The 24026-nt window shown below is 38.7% G+C and overlaps 1 pseudogene; it reads right to left on the reverse strand.

The window, feature by feature from the left end:
* Positions 1 to 2733: 2733 nt before the first annotated feature.
* Positions 2734 to 24026, reverse strand: part of LOC137235329 (Golgi-specific brefeldin A-resistance guanine nucleotide exchange factor 1-like) — a 32488-nt pseudogene continuing 11195 nt past the window's right edge.

A 24026-nucleotide genomic window follows, 5' to 3' on the forward strand; every position in this document is an offset into this window, starting at 1 on the left:
TGGGTGAGGAGCCCGCCGACAGTTGACGTGGGTGTGCCTCCGACCATAATACTGGCGTAGACGTCGGCGCCCAAAGTGAGTAACACTGGGGACGATCGGTAAAATGTCGGATCGGCCAGCTTCATGAACTGGAATGGGGCCGCTACCGACGGGTCCAGATTTGCCGTGGGGTTTAACCTGGCATAGTTCGATATTACGGTGGCTTGGGTCGTGATCTTTCCCGCTACCCCATACTTCCCTCGAAGAACGACGGTGCACCCTGAAAGACGTGCGGTATTGTTACGCTCCAGGTGTAGATCCTTGCACAGATTGGCATCGATAATGCTGGTGGGAGCGCAGGCATCTAACAGGGCGCGGACCAGGTGTAAACGGCCTCCTGCCTCAATTCGGACTATGGCTGTCGGCGCGATGGCGATCAATGCTCGAGTTATAGTCGGTGCCGCTAAATTGTCCCGGAGTCTACCACTCCTGAAGCCAGTGGGGGTTTGTTGTTGCCTCACGAGAGCTCGATGGTTGTTGCGCATCTTATTAGGGGCCGCCCTCCCAGTGAACTGTCGTGACGAGCGGGACAGACGCGGTTCCGCGTCGTCACACTGGTTACCAGTAGGGCGGTGCGATGGGCGGAAAGGACGTGTCTCCGCGCCATCCCCGATTTGTAAGCGCGCGAAAGCGCCGTGCATAGGCGAGCGGTTCTCGGGTCTCTCATGACGTAATGGGGGCTGGAATCGCGGCGTTTCTAAGCTGCCCGATTGGGCTACCTCTGCTGCATTGGCCAGCCTCTCTTCTTCCTCTTCTTCCTCGACTTGCTGGGCCCATGATTTAGTTTGCTCCGTGACATGGATGGAGAGGACCCCGTCCGAGCTCGCATCGTCGTCGTTGTGCTTGCTTTGAGGTGGCGACGGCTGATCCTCGTCCATGTGTAGCGTCGTGTGATGTGGTTCACTGCAACGTCGGCTTCGGTCTTGGCTGGGGCAGATTTCCAGGCGGTGGAACGGGGATAGGCAGTTGGGACAATAGCGGTGAATGAGTATTGCACGTAGTCGCTCCTCAGTCGACATACCACGGTAAATTGGGCACAATCGCACTCCGTGGGGTTTGCTGCACAGACGGCAAGCGATGGTGAACGCATTTGGGCGTGCCTCGGTTTTGGAGCGTTTGAATGCAAATCCAGGCATATCTGGAAATGGTAGCGTTTAGTAATATCGCTGCATTTCCAGACATGCCTGGATTTGCATTCAAACGCTCCAAAACCGTGGCACGCCCAAATGCGTTCACCATCGCTTGCCGTCTGTGCACCAAACCGCACGCAGCGTTTAGTAATATCGCTGCATTTCCAGACATGCCTGGATTTGCATTCAAACGCTCCAAAACCGAGGCACGCCCAAATGCGTTCACCATCGTTTGCCGTCTGTGCACCAAACCGCACGGAGTGCGATTGTGCCCAATCCGGCTCGTAGGACCAATGTTTTGCGGAGCAGTGTGGACCCGGGGAAGTCGGGCGTGTGCGTTGCAAATAAAAGAAAATAAATACCGAATTATTAAATCGTAACCACAAGTTTGTTTACAAAATATAAGTTTATTGAAAATGTATAAAGGACGCAGCAATTGCAAAGAAATTAATCGAACTACAAATGCACTTAACACGTTCAAATTTATGCAAGGGATTACTTGCAAATCGCAAGTTGAAAATTAAAAATTACGAGACAATGGCAAGGAGATGAATTATACAAAATAAATTCCCTTGGTAGTTCACAATTTAAAGTTTAAGGTATACACTCGAAATAATTAGTAAACTCACCTGGGGCTAGCTGCTGGCTCTTGAACGTTCCAAATTAGAAAGAAAGATTTAAAAACGAAAAAGGTCCGCACCACCTGCCGATAGCTAACTTTCGTCGAGTTTTTCCCCTTTGAAGTTAGCGCTCGGCAGGGGTGGGCCGTTACCGGTAAATAATAATATTGCCAAAAAATGTGCATGAGGGTGGTAGCGAATATTTAGGCTGGTGGCCTAAACAAGCTTCGTAGTCATCAAAGATAGTCAGCCACGATTCAGAAAGCTGAATGATTGAAGAGTTCCTATCACTTAAAGTAACCACATTAGATGCGAAGAGGATTTCGCCATGTGATTGGAAAACTTTATATATTCAGTTTTTTGAACATTACGAGGAGTCATATCTGACTAGCCCTGTTGTTTAAATTATATTATAAGTCATTATTTGGTCAGGAAGAGTAACCCACTGGGTATTGGTACAAGGGGAAATTCAGAATTTAATCACCTACGTGCTGAGGGTAGGTCGAAGGTGAAGAGCGTGTACGTATACAAATGCGAACATATAGGACAATGCGGGCACCTAAATTAGTAGTAATTCGAATTTAAACTCACCGTCTTTTTGTTCATTGATTAATAGTTTCGTTTTGTGACTGGATGTGTAACTCGTTCCAGATAAATTCGGTACTTCCTGATACATGATTTCATCAGTTTTCATCGGTTTCATAACGTCCGCAATGAATTGTGGATGCACATAAGCGTCACGTATTTTATAATGAAGCAAACGACACCTAATTTTATTGAAAAGGAAATATGAGGTTTTCCATCGCACACATTCATTTATGTAAATACGTTTATATTGTCTATGAAAGCTCAAACCACATATAAAACGTTTTCCACTCGAGAGGGGTTGGTTGGAACTTTCACCGACGATATTTTAGACTGTAAATTATACTAACGATAAGCTCTTATATAATTTGATCCAATTGACATTCTATATATATTTTTTCCCATCTTGAAAAATTCTTGTTCTTCATAGGTCGGCTCACGTTGACCCTCTGATGAAAGATATGAATAGAGACTTGAAAATAAGCCTGCCTCCTGTTTTTGACTGGGTTTCTCTAATTTCAAAAGCGTTTTTCCACTTTCCTCACAAAAGTCTTCCACCTCAATCAACGACTTTGGCTTGAATTTTAAACGGAAGAGTTGCAGGAATAGTTCCAAAATATGTTTCCATCCTTCACGCAAACAGTCCCCATACTCATGAACCAGTGCGCATGGCGGCTTGTACCTTGGCATTGGTAAGGTAAGAGCCTCCGGCTGTGATAAATTCGAAAGTTTGGTATATTTGCAAAGCGTTAATATGAGCGCATCGCAATTTGCATACAAACTGCAGTGCGCAGCCATGCCAGCGCATTTGGTTGTTGTTGTTGTTGTTGTAGCGATTAGGTTACTCCCCAAAGGCTTTGGGGAGTGTTATCGATGTGATGGTCCTTTGTCGGATACAGATCCGATACGCTCCGGTAACACAGCACCATTAAGGTGCTGGCCCGACCATCTCGGTAACGGTTTATATGGCCACATTGAACCTTCAGGCCATCCCTCCCTCCCCACCCCCAAGTTCCATGAGGAGCGCATTTGGTGAAACCCTTCAGTACACGTTGACAGCCATTATCTGAGCATTTGTCAAACATACAGCTTAAAGCACTTAGTGAAGCACCTTCCACAAGTAATTCTCACGTACCAGACCTGTTTGTTCATCTGGCATTATGTTCCTCGTTTTTAATGGCTTGACAAATATTTGACAGCATCTCCTTATCAAAATCATTGCCACCATTTAGGCCACTTCAGTTTTTGGCGAAGTCCTCTGATGTCATTGGTACATGCAGGCGTTTTGGATTCGAGTTATATTGATCCATACTTAACATGATGGTGGCATAAGCCAAACTGAAGGCTGCATCTGTGTCGGCAAAGGGCTCAGTGTTTTGTATATGCCAATGAGCAGCAAAGTGTTCAAGTACAAGGAAAATTCATGGCGCTTCGCCCGGCAAACGGAACGTCTCCAAGTACGAATGCAGCGCCTGATCCACTCTCAAACCAGCAAAATCAAATGAATCCACAAAATTCTTCAAAATCTTTGAATCAACACTCTTTTTCTTCGATGTATATTCACCAATCATTTTTTTTATCAAGCCCCGGATTCTCACGCAAAAACCAGTCATGGGATCGAGTTGCGATCTCAATATACCACGCTCTTGCAAGTATTGCATACCCTTATCGGGTCGTTGATTAAACAGTTCCGTACCTTGTGTGAGCAAAGGTTTTTTCTCTTTTATATTTTGGAGATACTCGCGCGCTAGGCCTGCATTGGCTACACCACCGCCAGCGTCTAGGCGTAAACATGATGAGCTATTAATGAGTTTGGATATGTTTTCCACAACCGATTTATTATCATCATTGCTGCCATCGATTATAATGCTCTCCAGTTCAGAGTTATGACGTGAATGACGCGTGGAACTAGTTACACCTGTGGCCGAACTGCCACAAATTTCATTATCAACATTTTTTGAGGCAACACAATTATCTTCGATACTCTCAATAACCGAAGTCAAATGCCCAAGTGTGTACTATAGATAGCCTTTTTAGCAGAGTGTATTTGAGGAGTAAGCTTCCTAGACCCTCAACCAAGTCGGTACAATACAAGTCGCAATGGTAATTGAAGTACCGTTCCGAAACAAAACCTGGTACCTAAAGTTGGAGCAAAGTGTCCAATGCTAGCTCGCGCATTTCATAAGGCGTTTCTGGGCTATCGCTAGACATAATCTCAGATATTTTTTTTGAGATAAGCTTCTAATTGGAATTTCAAGTGACCGCGCAATGATTCGAAGAGTAAAAAGCACAGCTGTAAATCAGCTGTAAAAATCGTTATGCGTTCGGAGTTGAGTAACGCAAACCAATCCCTGCACAAGTCATCTTTGGCCAACTCCAACAGCGTATCGTATTCGCCAATGTTATCTGCACCCACCTTAAGGGCAACAGTGAGTAAACTTAGGCCCATATGAATCATGGTATCTGTATTATGCTTATCTAAGGGATTGCAGAGCAATACAAGGAAACGGAAAACTTCCGGCATGCATGCAAACCATAGGGAAGCAATGATGCTGAGCCTTCTGACCCATCAATAGAATTTTGTTGTGTGAAACGCACACCCACGGAATGTATATATTCACTGCTACTCCATTCATTTGTCTGTAAGGCGTTCATTTCACTGTCACCAACAGGATATAGTGTACCGCCAACAATAGTGGGCTGTGGATTAGCTTGTGTCCGATTGTCAACAGCGACATGCACATCACATTGTCCTACATTTATAATGGGCTCCATACAACTTCAGCCTCTGTTATACCCCCCTGCACTGTAGTAGTCGGAGTTTGGGTAAATTTGCCTCGCATATATATATATTTCCTGCGGGTGTTGCAGGTGTTGTAGCCAATGGTGCCGATTTTACATGTGGATCTATCGACGCACTTGTTGCAGATCATTTACGCTTCACTTATCACAATTTTTTTTGTTTGCGCTTGCCCGGACGATGACTGACTAACAATCTTTGGGACCTTCTTTCATCGGTTACTTTTACTTTGATCCATTCCGGTAGCTATCATTTGAAATTTACTTAAAATATTAGCGGCATTTCGATCTTCGGAGAACTGTGGTAGACGCACGCTTAGCGAACAGACCAACCCCCTTATAAGCGATTTTGATTGCCATGAAAGTATATTGCGAGTAAAGGTAGCATTTTGCCTAGCGATGCCGATGTATCAGATTTTTTTAACAAAAAAAAAAAAAAAAAGGGTTTCGAGTTGTCTTTGGATTTATAATTGGAATGTTTCCATTCCTAACGACATCTGCGTCGGGCTGAGTCGCAGACAAGATCGGTCCATATTTTCCACCAGTTCGGTTAACTCCACTCAATGAACTTCCACCAAAAGTAGAAGCATTAACCGTAGATATCCCACACCACCAACCTGCAAAGAAAAAATCCATTAATAGCTGCGTCAATGGGCATCGCAAAGGTGTGGCAACTGACGGCGCGGCCGACGCCGCAGTTGGAGCACCCCTTTGCAATGCCGGTTACCTAAAAAAAAAAAACCCAAGAAAAAAACCAATAAATCCCGGTGCCCATGCCAATGTGTAGGATCGTCACCACCATCCACGCCAGTAACATGGAAAGAGACAAAATTAATTAATTAATAAAGAAAATATATTAAATTATCACATAATAAAATTTACTTACCAATTTTTTCTCGTCCACAATCAGCGTACGCTAACCACGCGCCGTAAATTTCAAAAGAATGAAAATGAAGTAACGGAGAGGCGAATCAGTGAATCAGTCGATTTGCTTCCCGTTTTTTTCAATATCATTGAAATTTACATTCTATACATATGTATGTTTGAATGTTCAAATTTTTTCTCTACATATGTATGTTTGAATGTTCACCTTTTTGGTCGTTGCTGCTGGGTAACAGTGCGCGGACCTTTAAAAGCAAAATGTTGGTAGACGAAAAAATGGAAATAGTAGTTGGTAGATTTTGGTCCGGGAAACAAAATTACAGTTTATATTTGTACAAAACAATTAAAATAAATTAAATAAATTAAATAAAGCACATTTTATGGAAATCAAACTCTCAACAAAAAATGTGCAAACAAAATCCATGTAAATGTGTAGATACATAGCTTATGGTACTTGCCTTTTTCCTGTATTTCGAGCTATAAACACTCACGAAACTTTTGTCACAACGTCCAATTACAACAACAATTTTCCAATGTACCAAAAATACTGCCACAAAATAACCCATGCCGGCATATCGTTTCTGGAGCGTGTGTTGCAGGAGAAGGTGGGATTGTAGTAGATGCTTTTGGCAGCTGAGTCCGAATACTCATTGTACATAAAACTTTTATCTTTTTTGTCCATTTTATTAGTTTTTCCCTAGTGGGTAACACTGTGGTCGTCCTCGTTAAAGATGATTTTTAATGCTTGGCAGACAGACAAACTATCTGTGAAAACTAGATATTGGCTCTGTTGCTGGCTGCGTACTCCGAAGTTTTAAGAATAGCCAGTGCCTCGGCTGAGAAAATTGAATTATTTGGTGTTAAATAGCCGTTGGATATTAGTGAACCGTCTCTGTGTACTACCGCGAATGTTGTGCTGTGGTCGGTTTTAGAGCCGTCTGTGAAGATCGGTACCCAGTCTCTAAGGCTTTGCGAATGTATCAGTTCCTCGTAGCGTTGTTTGAAAACTAAGCTGTTCGTATTAAGTTTACGGAGAGCATGTAGATCAATGTTTACTGCTGTAGGTGGAAGTTCCCAAGGCGGCTGACTGCTACCTTTAAAACCGGCTGAAGGTAGAGAGATACCGAGGGTTTTGCAATTAGAAACGCAAAGGCGGATGGCCGACATTGTTTTGAAATAACGTTTGTGGCGGAAAGCCGTTTTAAAGGTGCTGAAAAGAAGCTTATTTTTGGTACTGACCAGCTTGGGTATAATTTTAAGCGTGCAAGTTAGGCGTCTATGAATAATAAAAGGGAGACCAGCTTCAGCTAGGAACCACTTGATAGGGGAGGTTGGGTAGGCATTAATGCTACGCCGGGCCGCAGAATGATAGGGGCAGTTGAGGAGATTGAGGTGGCTTTTGACACACCATCCCTAGATATGAAGGCCGTTGTCTGCTTTGGATAAGATGATAGAGCGAGTGATGTTTATGAGGCTATTTTGGTGAATTTCGAGGTGTCTCGACACTAACTACTTAATAATATTAAGCCTAGTAGCAAGGTTTTTTCTTAACAGGACGCAGTGCTGTTTGAAAGTATATTTTTTATCAAACGTTACACCGAGAATTTTGTGTGTGAGTACATTCTCTATGGGTGTGTTGTTGATGTTGATGTTTGTGGGTAAACTGTTATATTTCCGACATATATGTAGTAGCTTGCATTTACTGTAGGTACAGTGCCTGAGTACTGCCCCAGGAATTAATGTCGAGGAGTAGGTTCGTGAAATCTCTCTCTGCCTTTGTGTTCTCTTTGGCTTTAGTATAAAAGATTGCGTCGTCTGCATAGATACGGAAGTCAATGGGTTTGAAATTATTTGCTATTACATTCAGTTTTTCAAAAGAAATTGTAAATAGCCCCACAGATAGTGGAGAGCCTTGAGGAATTCCGTTGTCAATGGGGTATGGGCAGTAGGATTCACCATTTACTTTCACCTGGAATTTGCGTTCCGTGAGGAATGATTTAATGGGGCTGTATACCTTAGGGCCTGTATGCCAGGGCGATAGCTGTTCGAGGACAACGTGGGATCCGGTGCGGTCGAAGGCTTTTTCGATGACTGTTGAGAGAATAGTCATATGGTTTTTGGTAGAGAACGCGTCTGTAATAAAATGCTGCAGGGGAAGCAGACAATCTAACACTCCTTGTTTTCTTTTGAACGATACTTGGTTGTGACTCGCAAGACCATTTCGTGAGATAAACAACATAAGACGATGTGCTAGCATTTTCTCGAGCGTTTTGCTGAGGCAAGAAAGAAGGGATATAGGTCTGTAGCTACTAATGAGTCCTGGGGGTTTGTTGGGTTTGGGAATCGGGAGAATGGAAGCGGATAACCAGGTATGTGGGTAGGTTCCACTTTCAAGAATAACATTATACAATGAAAGCAGGGAATGTTTGCAGGACTTAGGGAGGTTTCGTAACATGGGGTATGATATTCTGTCTCTACCCGGTGTTTTTCCTTTAGCATGCTAAAGGGCACCTTCCAATTCGGTGTAAGAAAAGCCTGCTCCCAGGGAAAGTGCCTCCCTCGAAACGTCGGATGGGTCATACGGTTGGGATAGAACCGAATTTTTTCGCCCAAATTTTCTTTGGGACGGGTTAATATCTGCGGTAAGAGTGGCGATGGATTTTTTTTGGCTTCTTTGACCGATTTTTTGAACAGAGAATTTGCTTTTTTATATGCCGCGAGAAGTTCTAAAGAAGGGGATTGTTTGTAGGAATGCCATAACTTCTGCTTTTTATACTCAGCGTGCTTAGCACACAGAGTATATTAACTTTGATTGGATAACGGTTGGTTTACAGGTATAACGGAATCGAGATAGATATAGAATTCCATATATCAAAATCATCGGCATCGAAAAAAAAATTGATTGAGCCATGTCCGTCCGTCCGTCCGTCTGTCCGTTAACACGATAACTTGAGTAAATATTGAGATACCTTTACCAAATTTGGTACACGAGCTTACCAGGACCCAGAATAGATCGGTATTGAAAATGAGCGAAATCGGATGATAACCACGCCCACTTTTTATATATATAATATTTTGGAAAACACAAAAAACCTGATTATTTAGTAAATAATACACCTAGAATGATGAAATTTGATATGTGGACTGATATTGAGACTCTAGATAAAAATCTGAATTTTTTTTTTTAAATGGGCGTGGCACCACCCATTTGTGATAAAATCAATTTTACAAATATTATTAATCATAAATCAAAAATTGTTAAATCTTTCGTAACAAAATACGACAGAGAGGTTTCCTTTACTATAAAAATGCTTTGAAGAAAAATTAACGAAATCGGCTAAGGACTACGCCCACTTTTATATAAAAGATTTTTAAAGGGATCGTGGACGAATAAAATAAGCTATATTTTTGCAAAAAAGAAGCTTTATATCAATGGTATTTCATTTTCCAAGTGGATTTATAACAATAAATAGGAAAAACCTCAAATTCTAAAAAAGGGGCGTGGCACCGCCCCTTTTATGACTAAGCAATTTTCTATGTTTCGGGAGCCATAACTCGAAGAAAAATTAGCGGATCGTAATAAAATTGGGTACACAAATTTTTCCTATAGCAGGAAATATTTCTAGAAAAAATGGACGAGATCGGTTAAAGACCACGCCCACTTTTATATAAAGGATTTTTAAAAGGGTTGTAGACGAAAATAATAAGCTATATCTTACCGAAAAAGAGCTTTGTATCAATAGAATTTTACTTTGTGAATTGAATTATAACATTAAATTCGAAAACACTAAAATTTTTGAAAATGGGTGTGGCACCGCCCCTTTTATGACTATGCTATTTTCTATGTTTCGGGAGCAATAACTCGAAGAAAAATTAACATATCGTAATGAAATTGTGTAGGGGAGAGCGGGGTTCATTTGACACTGGGGCACATTTGACTTTACTGTCTGTAGTGTGTACGGGGGCCTTTATGGGAAATATACAGATGTGGAAAGCACCTTAGTCTTATGAAAAGAAACGGCAAAAAAAATTCACTATTATATTTCAACGCGTACGGACGTAACACGCGTTTTTACATTTTCGCGATCTTTATTGTAATGTTTCTTAGATCGGGCGTAAGCTTTCTTCAAAATAATAAGAACCAATAATTTTTTGGCATCCTTTGAAATAGGCCCCATGCACCTGTGTTTATAAAATTAAATAGTGATTTTTTCTGAAGTAAAGTACAGTTTGCAAAATTCAAGAAAACGAAACGGTAAGTAGAATAGAGCACCTTTGACTTTCGGCAAAGGGGCACATTTGATAAATGTCAAATGTTCCCCATTAAACATATGTTGATAAATAATAAAACAAATAGTTTTCTATTGCCCAGTTTTATTGTAGTAATGGTTCGTAACTGCAAGAGAAACACCAACCGATGCCACACAAATGAAAACGGTATGAAGAAAAGCCTTTCAGATATTAGGCATAAGCCCGAAACAGCTACGTTCATAGCGAAGAAGTATAATATAAAAAGAACAACTTTGATCATGCGAATGAAGAAACTAGATCCTTTGAGAAATGATTCGGACTCTGGAAACGACAGTAGTTGTGATAGGAATTTTAGTTATTACTCTAAATACACAAGCCATCAAACTCTAACAAAATTTCAAGAAGAACAATTTGTTGAATATGTACACAAGTGTGCGTTTTTTGCATATGGATTGTCTTACGATACATTCCGAGGATTTGTTTATGAGTTTGTTGGCGCTAGTTGGATAACTAATAAGGCGGCTAGAGAAAGCTGGCCTTATGGATTTTTGAAGCGAAATACTTGACTTACACTAAGGAAGCCTGCAAAAAACAACCTTGGCTAGGCTTGAAGCGTTAAATCAATGTGAGTAAAGGATTTATGGGTGGATAAGTGTGTAGGAGAGCCGTCGTTTAGAATGGTTAGGTTTTCTGTCATGATAATATTTTCTATTATCGTACCGCGGGAGTGAGCTTTTTTGGAACTCCACCAGGGGTTCCAGGCATTAATAAAGTCACCCAGAAAGAGCGTTGGGCCGTTTGCCCGGAGAGTAGGGGGAGGATGTCGGTTTCCGAAAAGCTTTGGGTTGGAGGGATATATGTGTTGATGGCAGTAATAGGGGAGGAAAGGTTAATTTCTATTGCGATTGTTTGTACTATCGTCGACTGGGAAAGCAGTTTGTGGGGCAGATTACGTTTGTCGAGAGTGGCTGAGCCTTCTTTTGGCCTGATGTTTTGGGGAGAGTTAGTAAAATATGCAATAAACGACTTTGGAACTACGCAATTGTTTGCATTTAAAGGTATTTTAGTTTCTTGCAAACACATTATGTCAGGATTAAAGTCCCGGATAATTATTTTTGTATCGTAATAGTTGTTGAAATATCCTCTGATATTCCACTGTAATATTTTTACCATAATAAAAATTGTTTAAGTATATATAATAAGTATATATAATAATAAGTGAGTTTTGTTAGTAGTTTGATTTTATGTATAAGAGTTAACTCTGGTTAACTTGAGTGTCTCTAGAAGTTATGTATTCTGTAACTGCTGATGAAGTAGAGGAGTTGATGTAACCGTTGATGTTTTTGTTTGGATGTAGGTTGCTTGCTGAGTGGTAGTCAAAAATTGATTGTTGTTTTGTTTCGATTTTCATCTCATTCGAGGAGTTATTTGGTGAGGCATGTTAAAGGCAATTGTACCATTTTCAATGCTAAATGCCGAAGTCGGCGTTATGCGAGAGTAGTTATTATGCGTGGTGTTAAATATTGCTGTGACAATTGGGTCTTCTGCTATTTCAATTCGTTGATGATCGTAATTGGTCCTAGGGTAGACAGAGGAAAAACTGGGTTTATTTTCTTCTTGTTTATTGTTTAGTGTTGTTGTTGTCGATGAGGTTGTTTTTGCAGGCTGAGCAGATATGTTGGTTTTGCTGTGGGATGTAATATTTTGTGTTGCTTTTGTTTCTTCATTCGTAACTTTGTCGTTAGAACTATTTATTTTAATTGCATTGGCGAATGAGTTGGAGTTTGGGACGAAGGGGTTGCCTTCTTTGTGTATTTTGTTGGCTTCTCTAAGTGTGCATTTCTCTTGGGTCTTGATTTTCATGATTTCTTTGTTGATATTTCTGGCACGAATTGGATGAAGCTGGGTGGTCACCAGCAGAGTGGGATATGAGGGGAGAGGTTGCACGTTTCACAGGCTGCCGTGTTTTTACGGAATTTAACCTTGTGTCCTAGAGCTTGGCAATTTTTGCAACGCATTGGGTTAGGGTAGTAGGGCCGCACTTTGGTGGTGATCCAAGCTATGTCGATCTTTTCTGGGAGGAAATAGGTATCGAATGTTATTAAAACTACTCCTGAATATTTAGGAGTCCCTTCGATGGTGCGTTGGGATTTGTAAACGCTAGTGACGTTGTAGCTCTTTAGACCCTCCACGATTTCGTTTTCCGGGACGTTATTGAGGAACGGTGCATATACAGTGCCTTTGACACAGTTGAGGTTTTCGTGGTAATTGGCGGTGATTTCGCATAGCCCAGGTAACATTCGGGCTTCGAGAATCACTAAACTGCCGTCAGATTGTTGCGAAATAGTGTTAATTACCTTGCATATGGTAAGTAGTGAATTGTGCAAAGCAAACACTGAATAATCAGAAAAGGATTTATTATTAGAGTCTTTGGGCTTAAATGTCACAAATTTATGGTCATCTTTTTTTGTCACTGGGAGTTGCGGGAAGTCCTCGGTGATATTCACAGTTTTTTCCGTTTGGCATGGGTGGGTGGGGATAATAGGGCAAATATATTATTCCCTAGTCTTGTGGCCCCGGGGCCATCATAGAGAAACTCACTCTAGCACACGCGATAAATTATTTATTCAGCACGTCACAGTGAGTAGAAACCGGATTGTTGTTTGTTGGACTTTTCTACGAATGTGGCGAAAGAGAGTCAAGTCAATAAACAATAAGCACAGAATGACCGTACGGTATGGCTAGTCGAAGACTGATTTCAGACGATATTTTAAAGTTTCGCAAATAAACAAAAGAGGTTTGAATATAAGGCCACGGAATCCCTTTTCATATGTACATATACCTTCAACTTAAGTATTCAAAATGAATTCATTGTTCTTTGTTAATTTTCTGAAAAAATTATGCAAAGGGAGCATTTAAGATTGATATATAACTTTTTTTTAATAACTTTTGAACGGTTAGAAAGAGTTAAATTTCGCAACTAGGTTCTTTTATCTTGCAGTGATGGGCATGCGTAGTTACTCCTTTCGACCATATCGGACCAATTTTCAACAGGAACAATAAACGGCCTTGACAGTAGAAAATATAGTGAAAGCGCCGAACGCCGCCGCTGGAGGAAAACTTTTGTGAAGTTTTTCAGCCAAAAAAAAATTCACATTTTCGAATTAAACACATACATTTTCATAGCAGAAACATATCTAAATATTCCATCTTGGTAAATTTTATTATTTTACTCACATTTGGTCATAAAAATAAAATTTTTTAAATCTTCTAAAAGCATCCGTGGAACATGAATTTAAAAACTGCTCCAACCCCTAAATATTTTCCTATCAAAAAATTACATGACATATGAATTGTAGGTTGCCATACATGAAATATTTGTAATGATTGAAGATTTATTGGAGACTTAACTTAAATCTTCTGCGTTTCGAGATTTAATGTTGTACGATAAAACTTGTAAGATTTAACGTAAAATCCTCTCAGATGCCTTTATATCGAATAAAGGGCTAAGTGGAGATATGCTATAAAATGTTGAAAATTTATTTTAAAAAAATCTTAAAAATTTTAATTAAATTAAATTAAATTGCTTCAAATAAATGTTTTCATACATTTAAAGCAATAAGGGCAATCTCCCCTTAACTCATAAAAATAGACAACATTGGTTAATTCTTTGTAGTTCTATAAATAGAACAAAAGCAACAATACCAGTTTCTTTGAATCCGCCTTACCAACGCGTAACTTTAACACATGATTACATACGAAGTATGTACTGTGCATAAAGAAAATATGCAAAGAAGGCAATTGGGATAAGGTTTACAACAACTAAAGCATGACGTGCTAAATGCGTTTGTAACACTTCAACCATCGTAGGAGTGCGGGTTCAAATCCCACTCCCGGGAGAAAAGCCTTTGAAGAGATTTACAAGTTATAATGGAAACAGCTGTTGCCTTGTCCGTCCTGATGGCACGTTGTTTAAAAATTTGTCCCAAATTATTAAATAAATTATAAATTAAAAATTGCTTCAAATAAATGTTTTCATGCATTTAAAGCAATAAGGGCAATCCCCGCTTAACCCATAGAAATAGACAACATTGGTTAATTCGTTGTAGTTCTATAAATAGAACAAAAGCAACAATACCAGTTTCTTTGAAACCGCCTTACCAACGCATAACTTTAACACATGATTACATACGAAGTATGTACTGTGCATAAAGAAAATATGTATGCAAAGAAGGCAATTGGGATAAGGTTTACAACAACTCAGGCATGACGTGGCTGAATGCGTTTGTAACACTTCAACTATCATAGGAGTGCGGGTTCAAATCCCACTCCCGGGAGAAAAGGCTTTGAAGACATTTACAAGGTATAATCGAAACACCTGTCGCCTTGTCCGTTCTGATGTCACGTTGTTTAAAAAATTTTCCCATATTATTAAATAAATTATAAATTAAAAATTGCTTCAAATAAATGTTTTCATACATTTAAAGAAATAAGGGCAATCCCCGCTTCACTCATACAATAGACAACATTGGTTAATTCGTTGTAGTTCTATAAATAGAACAAAAGCAACAATACCAGTTTCTTTGAAACCGCCTTACCAACGCATAACTTTAACACATGTTTACATACGAAACATGTACTGTGCGTGGATAAACAAAAGTGGCTCAAACTTTTTGACCCCAAGCATTCAACATGAATTTTTCAACTCTCTATTGGATACATCTCTAGTTCAGATCAACGATGTATTAAATTGTAAGCATAGGATTCTTGATTAGGTATTTGTTCATGACTCTCGTGTTTCTCCATTATCTCTTCCTGAGGATCCCCTACACCCTACGATTGAAATTGCTCTTGATAGTGTTCTACCTCCTACTGTGTCTGAAGTATCTAAATTAAAATCTCGTTCGAAATATTTCTTTAAAAGCAACTTCTTTAAACCAAATGAATTGATTGCCAACCATGATTGGTCAGATTTGTATTCGTGTTATGACCTAGAATCAGCAATTTCCTTATTTTACGTTAATCTTAATTGCTCCTTCGAAAGCTGAGTTTCCCTCGGATGCGTTTGTGTAGGGCCAAGTAAGCCACCTTGGTTCTCTAAACAACTTGTGGGACTTAATAACATAAAATCTAGGCTTTATAAACGTTTTAAGGGATCAAGAATACCATCTGACTTTTCAAAGTATCTAGTTTGTCGCTTCAACTTTCATTGTCTTAACCAAATGTGTTACAAAAATTATTTAACCAGTTGTAAACTTCAGTTTTTTCATAATCCAAAAAAAAATTATAGTTTTGTATATTTTGGCGACCTTATTCTTCAAATAAATATCTTATTTAGCTGGCTCGGGGTCTGTGTTGTAAAATAAAACACCGTTGATGATTTTTTCTTTTTTCTCAACCAATATATTTCGACTGCTCTGCGGCAATCGTCATCAGGGTTACAAAACTAATAAAAACAAAAATAATAATAAATAAACAATTAACAAATTATCACAAAAAATGTATCATTTTACATCTGCACATACGTTTCTTAGCACGTCTGCCCTATGTGACGTGGAGTATGGTACTCATTGTTTACTATATAGTTTGGCAGCTTAATTTGAGGTTATGTTGCGAATAGAGTGGAAGGCACTCGAATTCGGTGAAAAAAGGCACTCGAATGGGGTGGAATGAAGAACAGTAGGAAGAGCAGAGTTGCATTGGATCAATAAACATTCAATCATTGTATCAATATTACAAATAAATTTAGAAAAAATAATGAAATACTTGAGTATAAGCAAACATTTTCTTTCAATTACTGCAATTAAGGTCTCCTAGATGATATATATTCCAAAGTTATAACATTTTATGCCTGTTTAAAAATTTAACTTGAATTTTCCTAAAGATTTCCATAATATGGCTATTAGTGATGTTTGTGTGTGTGTGCTAATTTTGAGCGATCAGCTGTTAGTTGCGCTACTTGGTAAAGTTTACAATGATGGTACTGTCTTCCTCTGAGCAAGTGTTTGTATATATGCGCGGAATTGTCCACGTCGCTCTTAAAGTTGAGTTGTATGTTAGTCGGTACGTTGATAATGTGTAACATTTCAAGAGTGAATCCTTTACTGTAGTGTTGTTCTTGTTGCAGTATTTTGGTCTCGTCAAAGTTAGGTATGTGCCCACTAGCTGCACAGTGTGCCATGAGTGCTGTTTTCTGGTTATTTTGTTGATGGCATTGTTTTAGATCGGATTTATGTTGTGATAGTCTTGTTTTTAGTTTGGACTTAGTTGTACCGACATAAATACTATTGCAAGCTTCCTCAACCTTGCCTTTACAGGGAATTTTATACACAACGTTGCTTTTGCTCATATTTGGTATAGTTGACTTCGTTTTATTGAAAAATTGTTTTAACCCTTTCAATGGCTATACCAAACTAGCTGTGAAATAATTTTTTAGGGCAATATTCCCACCACTGAGGCCCTAAGAAGATATAAAAAAATGACATTTGATTTTTACCTGCTCGGGTTACTTTTTTGTGGGTGGTCCATTATAATGGACACAGCAAGTCAAGGGTTGTAGAGCAATATACATCCAATGGTATAGAAAACGTTCATGCAAACCCATCTTGGCCCAATATTAGTGTATGGAGGATGATATAATAGAAAATAAGGTTATTTATTGCTGTGTAAATGCCCTTATGGACTTTTTATTGAAAACAAATAATTATAATAGTAGTAATAATATAGAAATATTAGTTGTAAACAAAACAGAAGGTAAGGTTAGGTTGAACTGGCCGGTTCATGAGGACCTCACATAGACTGAATAAGTCCGTAGTGGTACCAGAAGTTTGTTTTAACGACCAAACTGAGCCACTTGCTGCTTCTAGATCTGACAGCTGTATCAATCCTAATAGCTGGAGTCTTAGCCTGGCAAGCGCAGGGCAAGAGCACAGAACGTGCTCGATCGTTTCCTCCTCCAGCCCGCACTTCCTACATCTGCTATCACTGACCAAGCCTAATTTAAAGGCATGTGACGCCAGAAGGCAGTGTCCAGTCAGAATACCCGTCATGAGTCTACAGCCCTCTCTTTTTAATGATAGAAGCAACTTTATTAGTCTTAGGTTGTAAGACCTGCAAATAATCTTCGACACTTTACAGCCCCGCGCTTGAACCCACGCCTTTCCTGCTTGGTCCATCATGTGTACCTCTCGCCTTCGCTTAATTTCGCCCAGTCTATTTGGGACGTCTACGGAGCAAGCTTCAAGGGATGCGCCTTTTTTAGCTAATTCATCCGCTTTTTCTTTCCCATCTATTCCCATATGCCCTGGGACCCAATATAGATGTATGCTTGTCCCTGCCCCGATTCTCTCCAGGGACTGATTACACTCTAAAACGCATTTAGATGCTGTGCTGTGCGAGATTATTGCCCTAATTGCTGCTTGACTGTCAATATAAAAGTTAACACGACGGCAGCTTGGGCTATTTTCTTCCAGGATTTCTACTGCTTTGGTTACGGCTACTATTTCCGCTTGGAAAACGCTACAGTAATCCGGCAGCCTGTAGGACCTGTTTATTTCCAGATCAGCACAGTATACCGCAGACCCTACTCCGTCCGCTACTTTGGAACCATCTGTGTACACATGTATCGCCTCGTCCGCCATTTGAGCACCCTTGCGCCAACCGTCCACCTCTATTGTGGCCTTAAGTTCGCCCTCGAAGCGCAGATAGGTAATCAGGTAGTGTGTTCGTCTTATGATTGATGACGGCCGTATGTTCGCCGCTAAAGCTGCCCCGAGGCACCGAGCCTGGTTGCAGTTGGTAACGCTTTGTTCTTTGCTACCAGGTGTAAAGGTGGAATGTGCAGAATGGCATACAGTGCAGCTGTCGGGATTATTTTCAGGGCTCCCGTAATGCTAAGCATTGATAGTCTGCATATGCCCTCTAATTTTTTGAGGTAGGTTTCTTTTTGTGTGGCTTTCCACCAAACAAGAACTCCATAGTATAGGATAGGGCTTACAATCGCTGTAAAAAGCCAATGACAAAGAGAGGGCGATAAGCCCCACGTACACACCAGCGTTCTTTTACATGCATAAAGTGCCGTTGAAGCCTTCTTCACCCTCTCCTCCACGTTGAGATTCCATGACAACTTACCGTCTAGGATGATTCCTGGCTACTTTGTTTCTCCTGTAGGGTCATTCCTCCTAACTTAGACCTGATCCAATTTGGGACTTTGTACCTCTTTGAAAACAAGACCATATACGTCTTATCCGCGTTGACTTTAAACCCGACATTTGATGGCCAGATATGAACATCTCGAAGCGCCCGATCCACCAGAGAGCTAATCGTTGGAAGGCACTTTCCACTTATGACACATATTACTTTATAAATATGTATATAAACAAATTAAATAATGTAATTTAAACACATAGAAGTTGCAACAAAACCAAGAAAAAATTTAAAAAAATCAATAAAGAAAGTACTGCATAAAAACCGTTGATTGCTTTTGTCCATTGTAATGGACAGGACATAAGCAGTCCTAGTTTACTTACCTTACACTGTATTAGAATGATAGCGGTACAAATGTGTTATTTATATAATATTTAACCAAAGAGATCAATTGACAAAGCACATAAAGAATTTTAACCTCTCTTTTTTGGGACAAAACATTTAAAATCGCAACACACACAAAAAAATGCTTCAGCTCTCCAGAAAACCGCAAATAAAACTAGCAAAATTTCACTTTTTTTAAATCAACGATTACTAACGTTGACAACATTCTATTTAAAGGATTGCTATAAAGCAAATTCTAAAAATATGAAGCAAAGTAATTTTTGCAAAGTTGTGTCCATTATATTAGGCAAATCCAATGAAAGGGTTAAAGTATTAGACGGCTTATGTGCTATTTTTGTGTTATCCTTGTTGTAACAATAAGATTTAGCCAAACGTTCTGATAATTGAGGTACATAGGCCAGCGAATTAAAATTTAATGGTTTTCCGGGTTTTTGTGTGTTTTTGGCAATTTAGCTTTTTTGATTAACCTTCTTATTGTGTGTTTAGGAAAATCATTATTTCTTAACAATATGACTATTTCTTTCTTTATTTCCTTGTGGTACACTTCGTCTGAGGTAAGTAGCATTTTCCGTATACAGCCCAATGCTGTATTTACAATCATGGATTTGGGATGCTTAGAATTAAAATTTTTAATTCGTCCTGAAGCTATTTCTTTTTTATACCACTTAAGTTTTAGTCGATTGCCTCGTTTGTTTATTTCAGAATCTAAATGAGCTAAGAAAATAACGGAAAATTAGCTTATTTAGACTCTGAAATAAACAGACGAGGCAATCGACTAAAACTTAAGTGGTATAAAAAAGAAATAGCTTCAGGACGAATTATAAATTTTAATTCTAAGCATCCCAAATCCATGATTGTAAGTACAGCATTGGGCTGTATACGGAAAATGCTACTTACCTCAGACGAAGTGTACCACAAGGAAATAAAGAAAGAAATAGTCATATTGTTAAGAAATAATGATTTTCCTAAACACAGAATACGAAGGTTAATCAAGAAAGCTAAATTGCCAAAAAACACACAAAAACCCGGAAAACCATTAAATTTTAATTCGCTGGCCTATGTACCTCAATTATCAGAACGTTTGGCTAAATCTGATTATTACAACAAGGATAAGTTTTAGTCGATTGCCTCGTCTGTTTATTTCAGAGTCTAAATAAGCTAATTTTCCGTTATTTTCTTAGCTTATTTAGACTCTGAAATAAACAGACGAGGCAATCGACTAAAACTTAAGTGGTATAAAAAAGAAATAGCTTCAGGACGAATTATAAATTTTAATTCTAAGCATCCCAAATCCATGATTGTAAATACAGCATTGGGCTGTATACGGAAAATGCTACTTACCTCAGACGAAGTGTACCACAAGGAAATAAAGAAAGAAATAGTCATATTGTTAAGAAATAATGATTTTCCTAAACACAGAATAAGAAGGTTAATCAAAAAAGCTAAATTGCCAAAAAACACACAAAAACCCGGAAAACCATTAAATTTTAATTCGCTGGCCTATGTACCTCAATTATCAGAACGTTTGGCTAAATCTGATTGTTACAACAAGGATAAGTTTTAGTCGATTGCCTCGTCTGTTTATTTCAGAGTCTAAATAAGCTAATTTTCCGTTATTTCCTTAGCTTATTTAGACTCTGAAATAAACAGACGAGGCAATCGACTAAAACTTAAGTGGTATAAAAAAGAAATAGCTTCAGGACGAATTATAAATTTTAATTCTAAGCATCCCAAATCCATGATTGTAAATACAGCATTGGGCTGTATACGGAAAATGCTACTTACCTCAGACGAAGTGTACCACAAGGAAATAAAGAAAGAAATAGTAATATTGTTAAGAAATAATGATTTTCCTAAACACACAATAACAAGGTTAATCAAAAAAGCTAAATTGCCAAATAACACACAAAAACCCGGAAAACCATTAAATTTTAAGTCGCTGGCCTATGTACTTCAATTATCAGAACGTTTGGCTAAATCTGATTGTTACAACAAGGATAACACAAAAATAGCACATAAGCCGTCTAATACTTTAAAACAATTTTTCAATAAAACGAAGTCAACTATACCAAATATGGACAAAAGCAACGTTGTGTATAAAATTCCCTGTAAAGGTAAGGTTGAGGAAGCTTGCAATAGTATTTATGTCGGTAAAACTAAGTCCAAACTAAAAACAAGACTATCACAACATAAATCCGATCTAAAACAATGCCACCAACAAATTAACCAGAAAACAGCACTCATGGCACACTGTGCAGCTAGTGGGCAAATACCTAACTTTGACGAGACCAAAATACTGCAACAAGAACAACACTACAGTGAACGATTCACTCTTGAAATGTTACACATTATCAACGTACCGACTAACATACGACTCAACTTTAAGAGCGACGTGGACAATTCCGCGCATATATACAAACACTTGCTCAGAGGAAGACAGTACCATCATTGTAAACTTTACCAAGTAGCGTAACTAACAGCTGATCGCTCAAAATTAGCACACACACACAAACATCACTAATGGCCATATTATGGAAATCTTTAGGAAAATTCAAGTTAAATTTTTAAACAGGCATAAAATGTTATAACTTTGGAATATATAGCATCTAGGAAACTTAATTGCAGTAATTGAAAGAAAATGTTTGCTTATACTCAAGTATTTAATAATTTTTTCTAAATTTATTTGTAATATTGATACAATGATTGAATGTATATTGATCCAATGCAACTCTGCTCTTCCTACTGTTCTTCATTCCACCCCATTCGAGTGCCTTTTTTCACCGAATTCGAGTGCCTTCCACTCTATTCGCAACATAACCTCAAATTAAGCTGCCAAACTATATAGTAAACAATGAGTACCATACTCCAGGTCACACAGGGCAGACGTGCTAAGAAACGTATGTGCAGATGTAAAATGATAAATTTTTTGTGATAATTTGTTAATTGTTTATTTATTATTATTTTTGTTTTTATTAGTTTTGTAACCCTGATGACGATTGCCGCAGAGCAGTCGAAATATATTGGTTGAGAAAAAAGAAAAAATCATCAACGGTGTTTTATTTTACAACACAGACCTCGAGCCAGCTAAATAAGATAGTTATTTATAGTTTTGTTAACTCTAAGAGAAAAACTTCTAGATTTCCAGCTGCCTTCACTTTTGGTTGTAAGAATGCTAATTCCGATAACGGTATCGCGAATTTATTTGCAGATTTCTTTGAATCGACGTATCCATCTAAATCATTTCAAACTGGCCAATATCCGTATAAATTAGAAAGTTTTAATTGCATATTAAATCCAGTCATTGATAACAACACTGTTCTTCAGACTCTTTTGGATCTGAAACCAGCTTTTTCTCCGGGGCCTGATGGTGTTCCTAGCTGTGTGCTTAAGTACTGTGAAGTGAATCTATCAGAGCCGATTACTAAATTATTTACGCTATCAATGGAATCTGGGTCTTTGCCACTAATTTGGAAGGAGTCATTTACCATCCCTTTGCACTAAAAAGGTAGTAGATCTAATATTGAGAACTATAGGGGCATAGCCAAGCTTTGAGCTATCCCTAAATCTTTCGAACCAATTATTACTCCTCAACTTCAGCACACGTGTAGCTCTTTACTATCGTCTAGCCAGCATGATTTTGTACCTCGAAGATCAACCACTACCAACTTGCTAGAGTTTACCTCTTTAGTAATGGACGGATTTTTAAACAAAAGGCAAATTGACGTGATTTACACCGAATTGAATAAAGCCTTTGACTCTGTCAATCATGAACTTCTAATTTTTAAACTTGATCTTCTTGGGTTTCCGAAGCATTTTCTTCTCTGGCTTGGAAGTTATCTCGCCAACAGGACTCAAGAAGTTTTGTTTAAAAATTTTTTCTCTAAGAAGTTTAATGTAACGTCTGGGGTTCCTGCAGGTAGTCATTTGGGTCCATTACTTTTTACCCTGTTCATAAATGATTTACCAAAAATTATCCTACATTCCCGTACTTTTATGTATACGGATGATGTTAAACTTTGCTATGCATACCTGCCCTCTACGTTATCCTCTTTCCATCTCTTACAGGCGGACTTGGAGACTTTTCAATGCTGGTGTACAGCGAATTTACTAGATTTAAACTCTTCTAAATGCAAGCTGATGACATTTCATCGTGTGCAGCCAATTTTGGCATCTTATACGTTAGCACGCTCTTGGAGCGTATATCTGTTGTAAGTGATTTGGGAGTTCTCTTTGATCCGAAACTATGTTTCAATATGATTATTTCATCAATTGTGAACAAAGCAACAGGGGTACTTGGATTTGTGAAACGGTGGAAAAGGAGTTTGATCATCCGTATCTCACTAAGCTCCTTTTCACATCTTTAGTACGTCCAATACTTGAGTACTGTTCGTGTGTCTGGTGCCCGCGTTATCAAAACTATATACATCGAGTTGAGTCGGTTCAGAAACAATTTTTAATTTTCGCACTCCGTGGCCTTAATTGGGGTCCTAACCTTCATCTACCACCATACAAGAATAGGCTGCTTCTTTATAGTTTGCCAACTTTGGAAAACCGAAGCACATTACTTGGGGTAATGTTCCTGCACAAGCTCATCATCGGTGAGATAGACTCCTCTTACCTTGGCAGTCACCTAAACTTCGCTGTCTCTAGTAGAACTTTTAGACTCTATGTGACCTTCCACCTATCAACTTGCCGACAAAATTTTGCTAAAAATGATCCCTTGCGGAATTGGTGCTCGCGCTTTAATGGTTTGTATAATTGTATTAGCATGGAATATTCTTTTACTGCTTTGCATAATTCAATACTCTCATATCTGACCTGATTGTTAATTAAAATAAGAACAAATTTAATTCTCCTTTTATTTAGAGTTGAATTAAATGTTTAAAGTTCTTATGTATTTAATCCTAATGTTAGCTATTAAATTTACAAATATTTTGTTATTGAATTATATTATTTTTAGTAGTCGACCGCGTTGTGACTGTTGTTGACTTTAAATTAAATAAAAGAAAAAAATAAAATAAAGAAATATGCAAAGAAGGCAATTGGGATAAGGTTTACAACAACTAAGCCATGACGTGGCTGAATGCGTTTGTAACACTTCAACCATCGTAGGAGTGCGGGTTCAACTCCCACTCCCGGGAGAAAAGGCTTTGAAAAGATTTACAAGTTA

This window comes from Eurosta solidaginis, chromosome X (genome assembly GCF_040869045.1).
Source record: "Eurosta solidaginis isolate ZX-2024a chromosome X, ASM4086904v1, whole genome shotgun sequence".
Taxonomy (NCBI): Eukaryota; Metazoa; Arthropoda; class Insecta; order Diptera; family Tephritidae; genus Eurosta; species Eurosta solidaginis.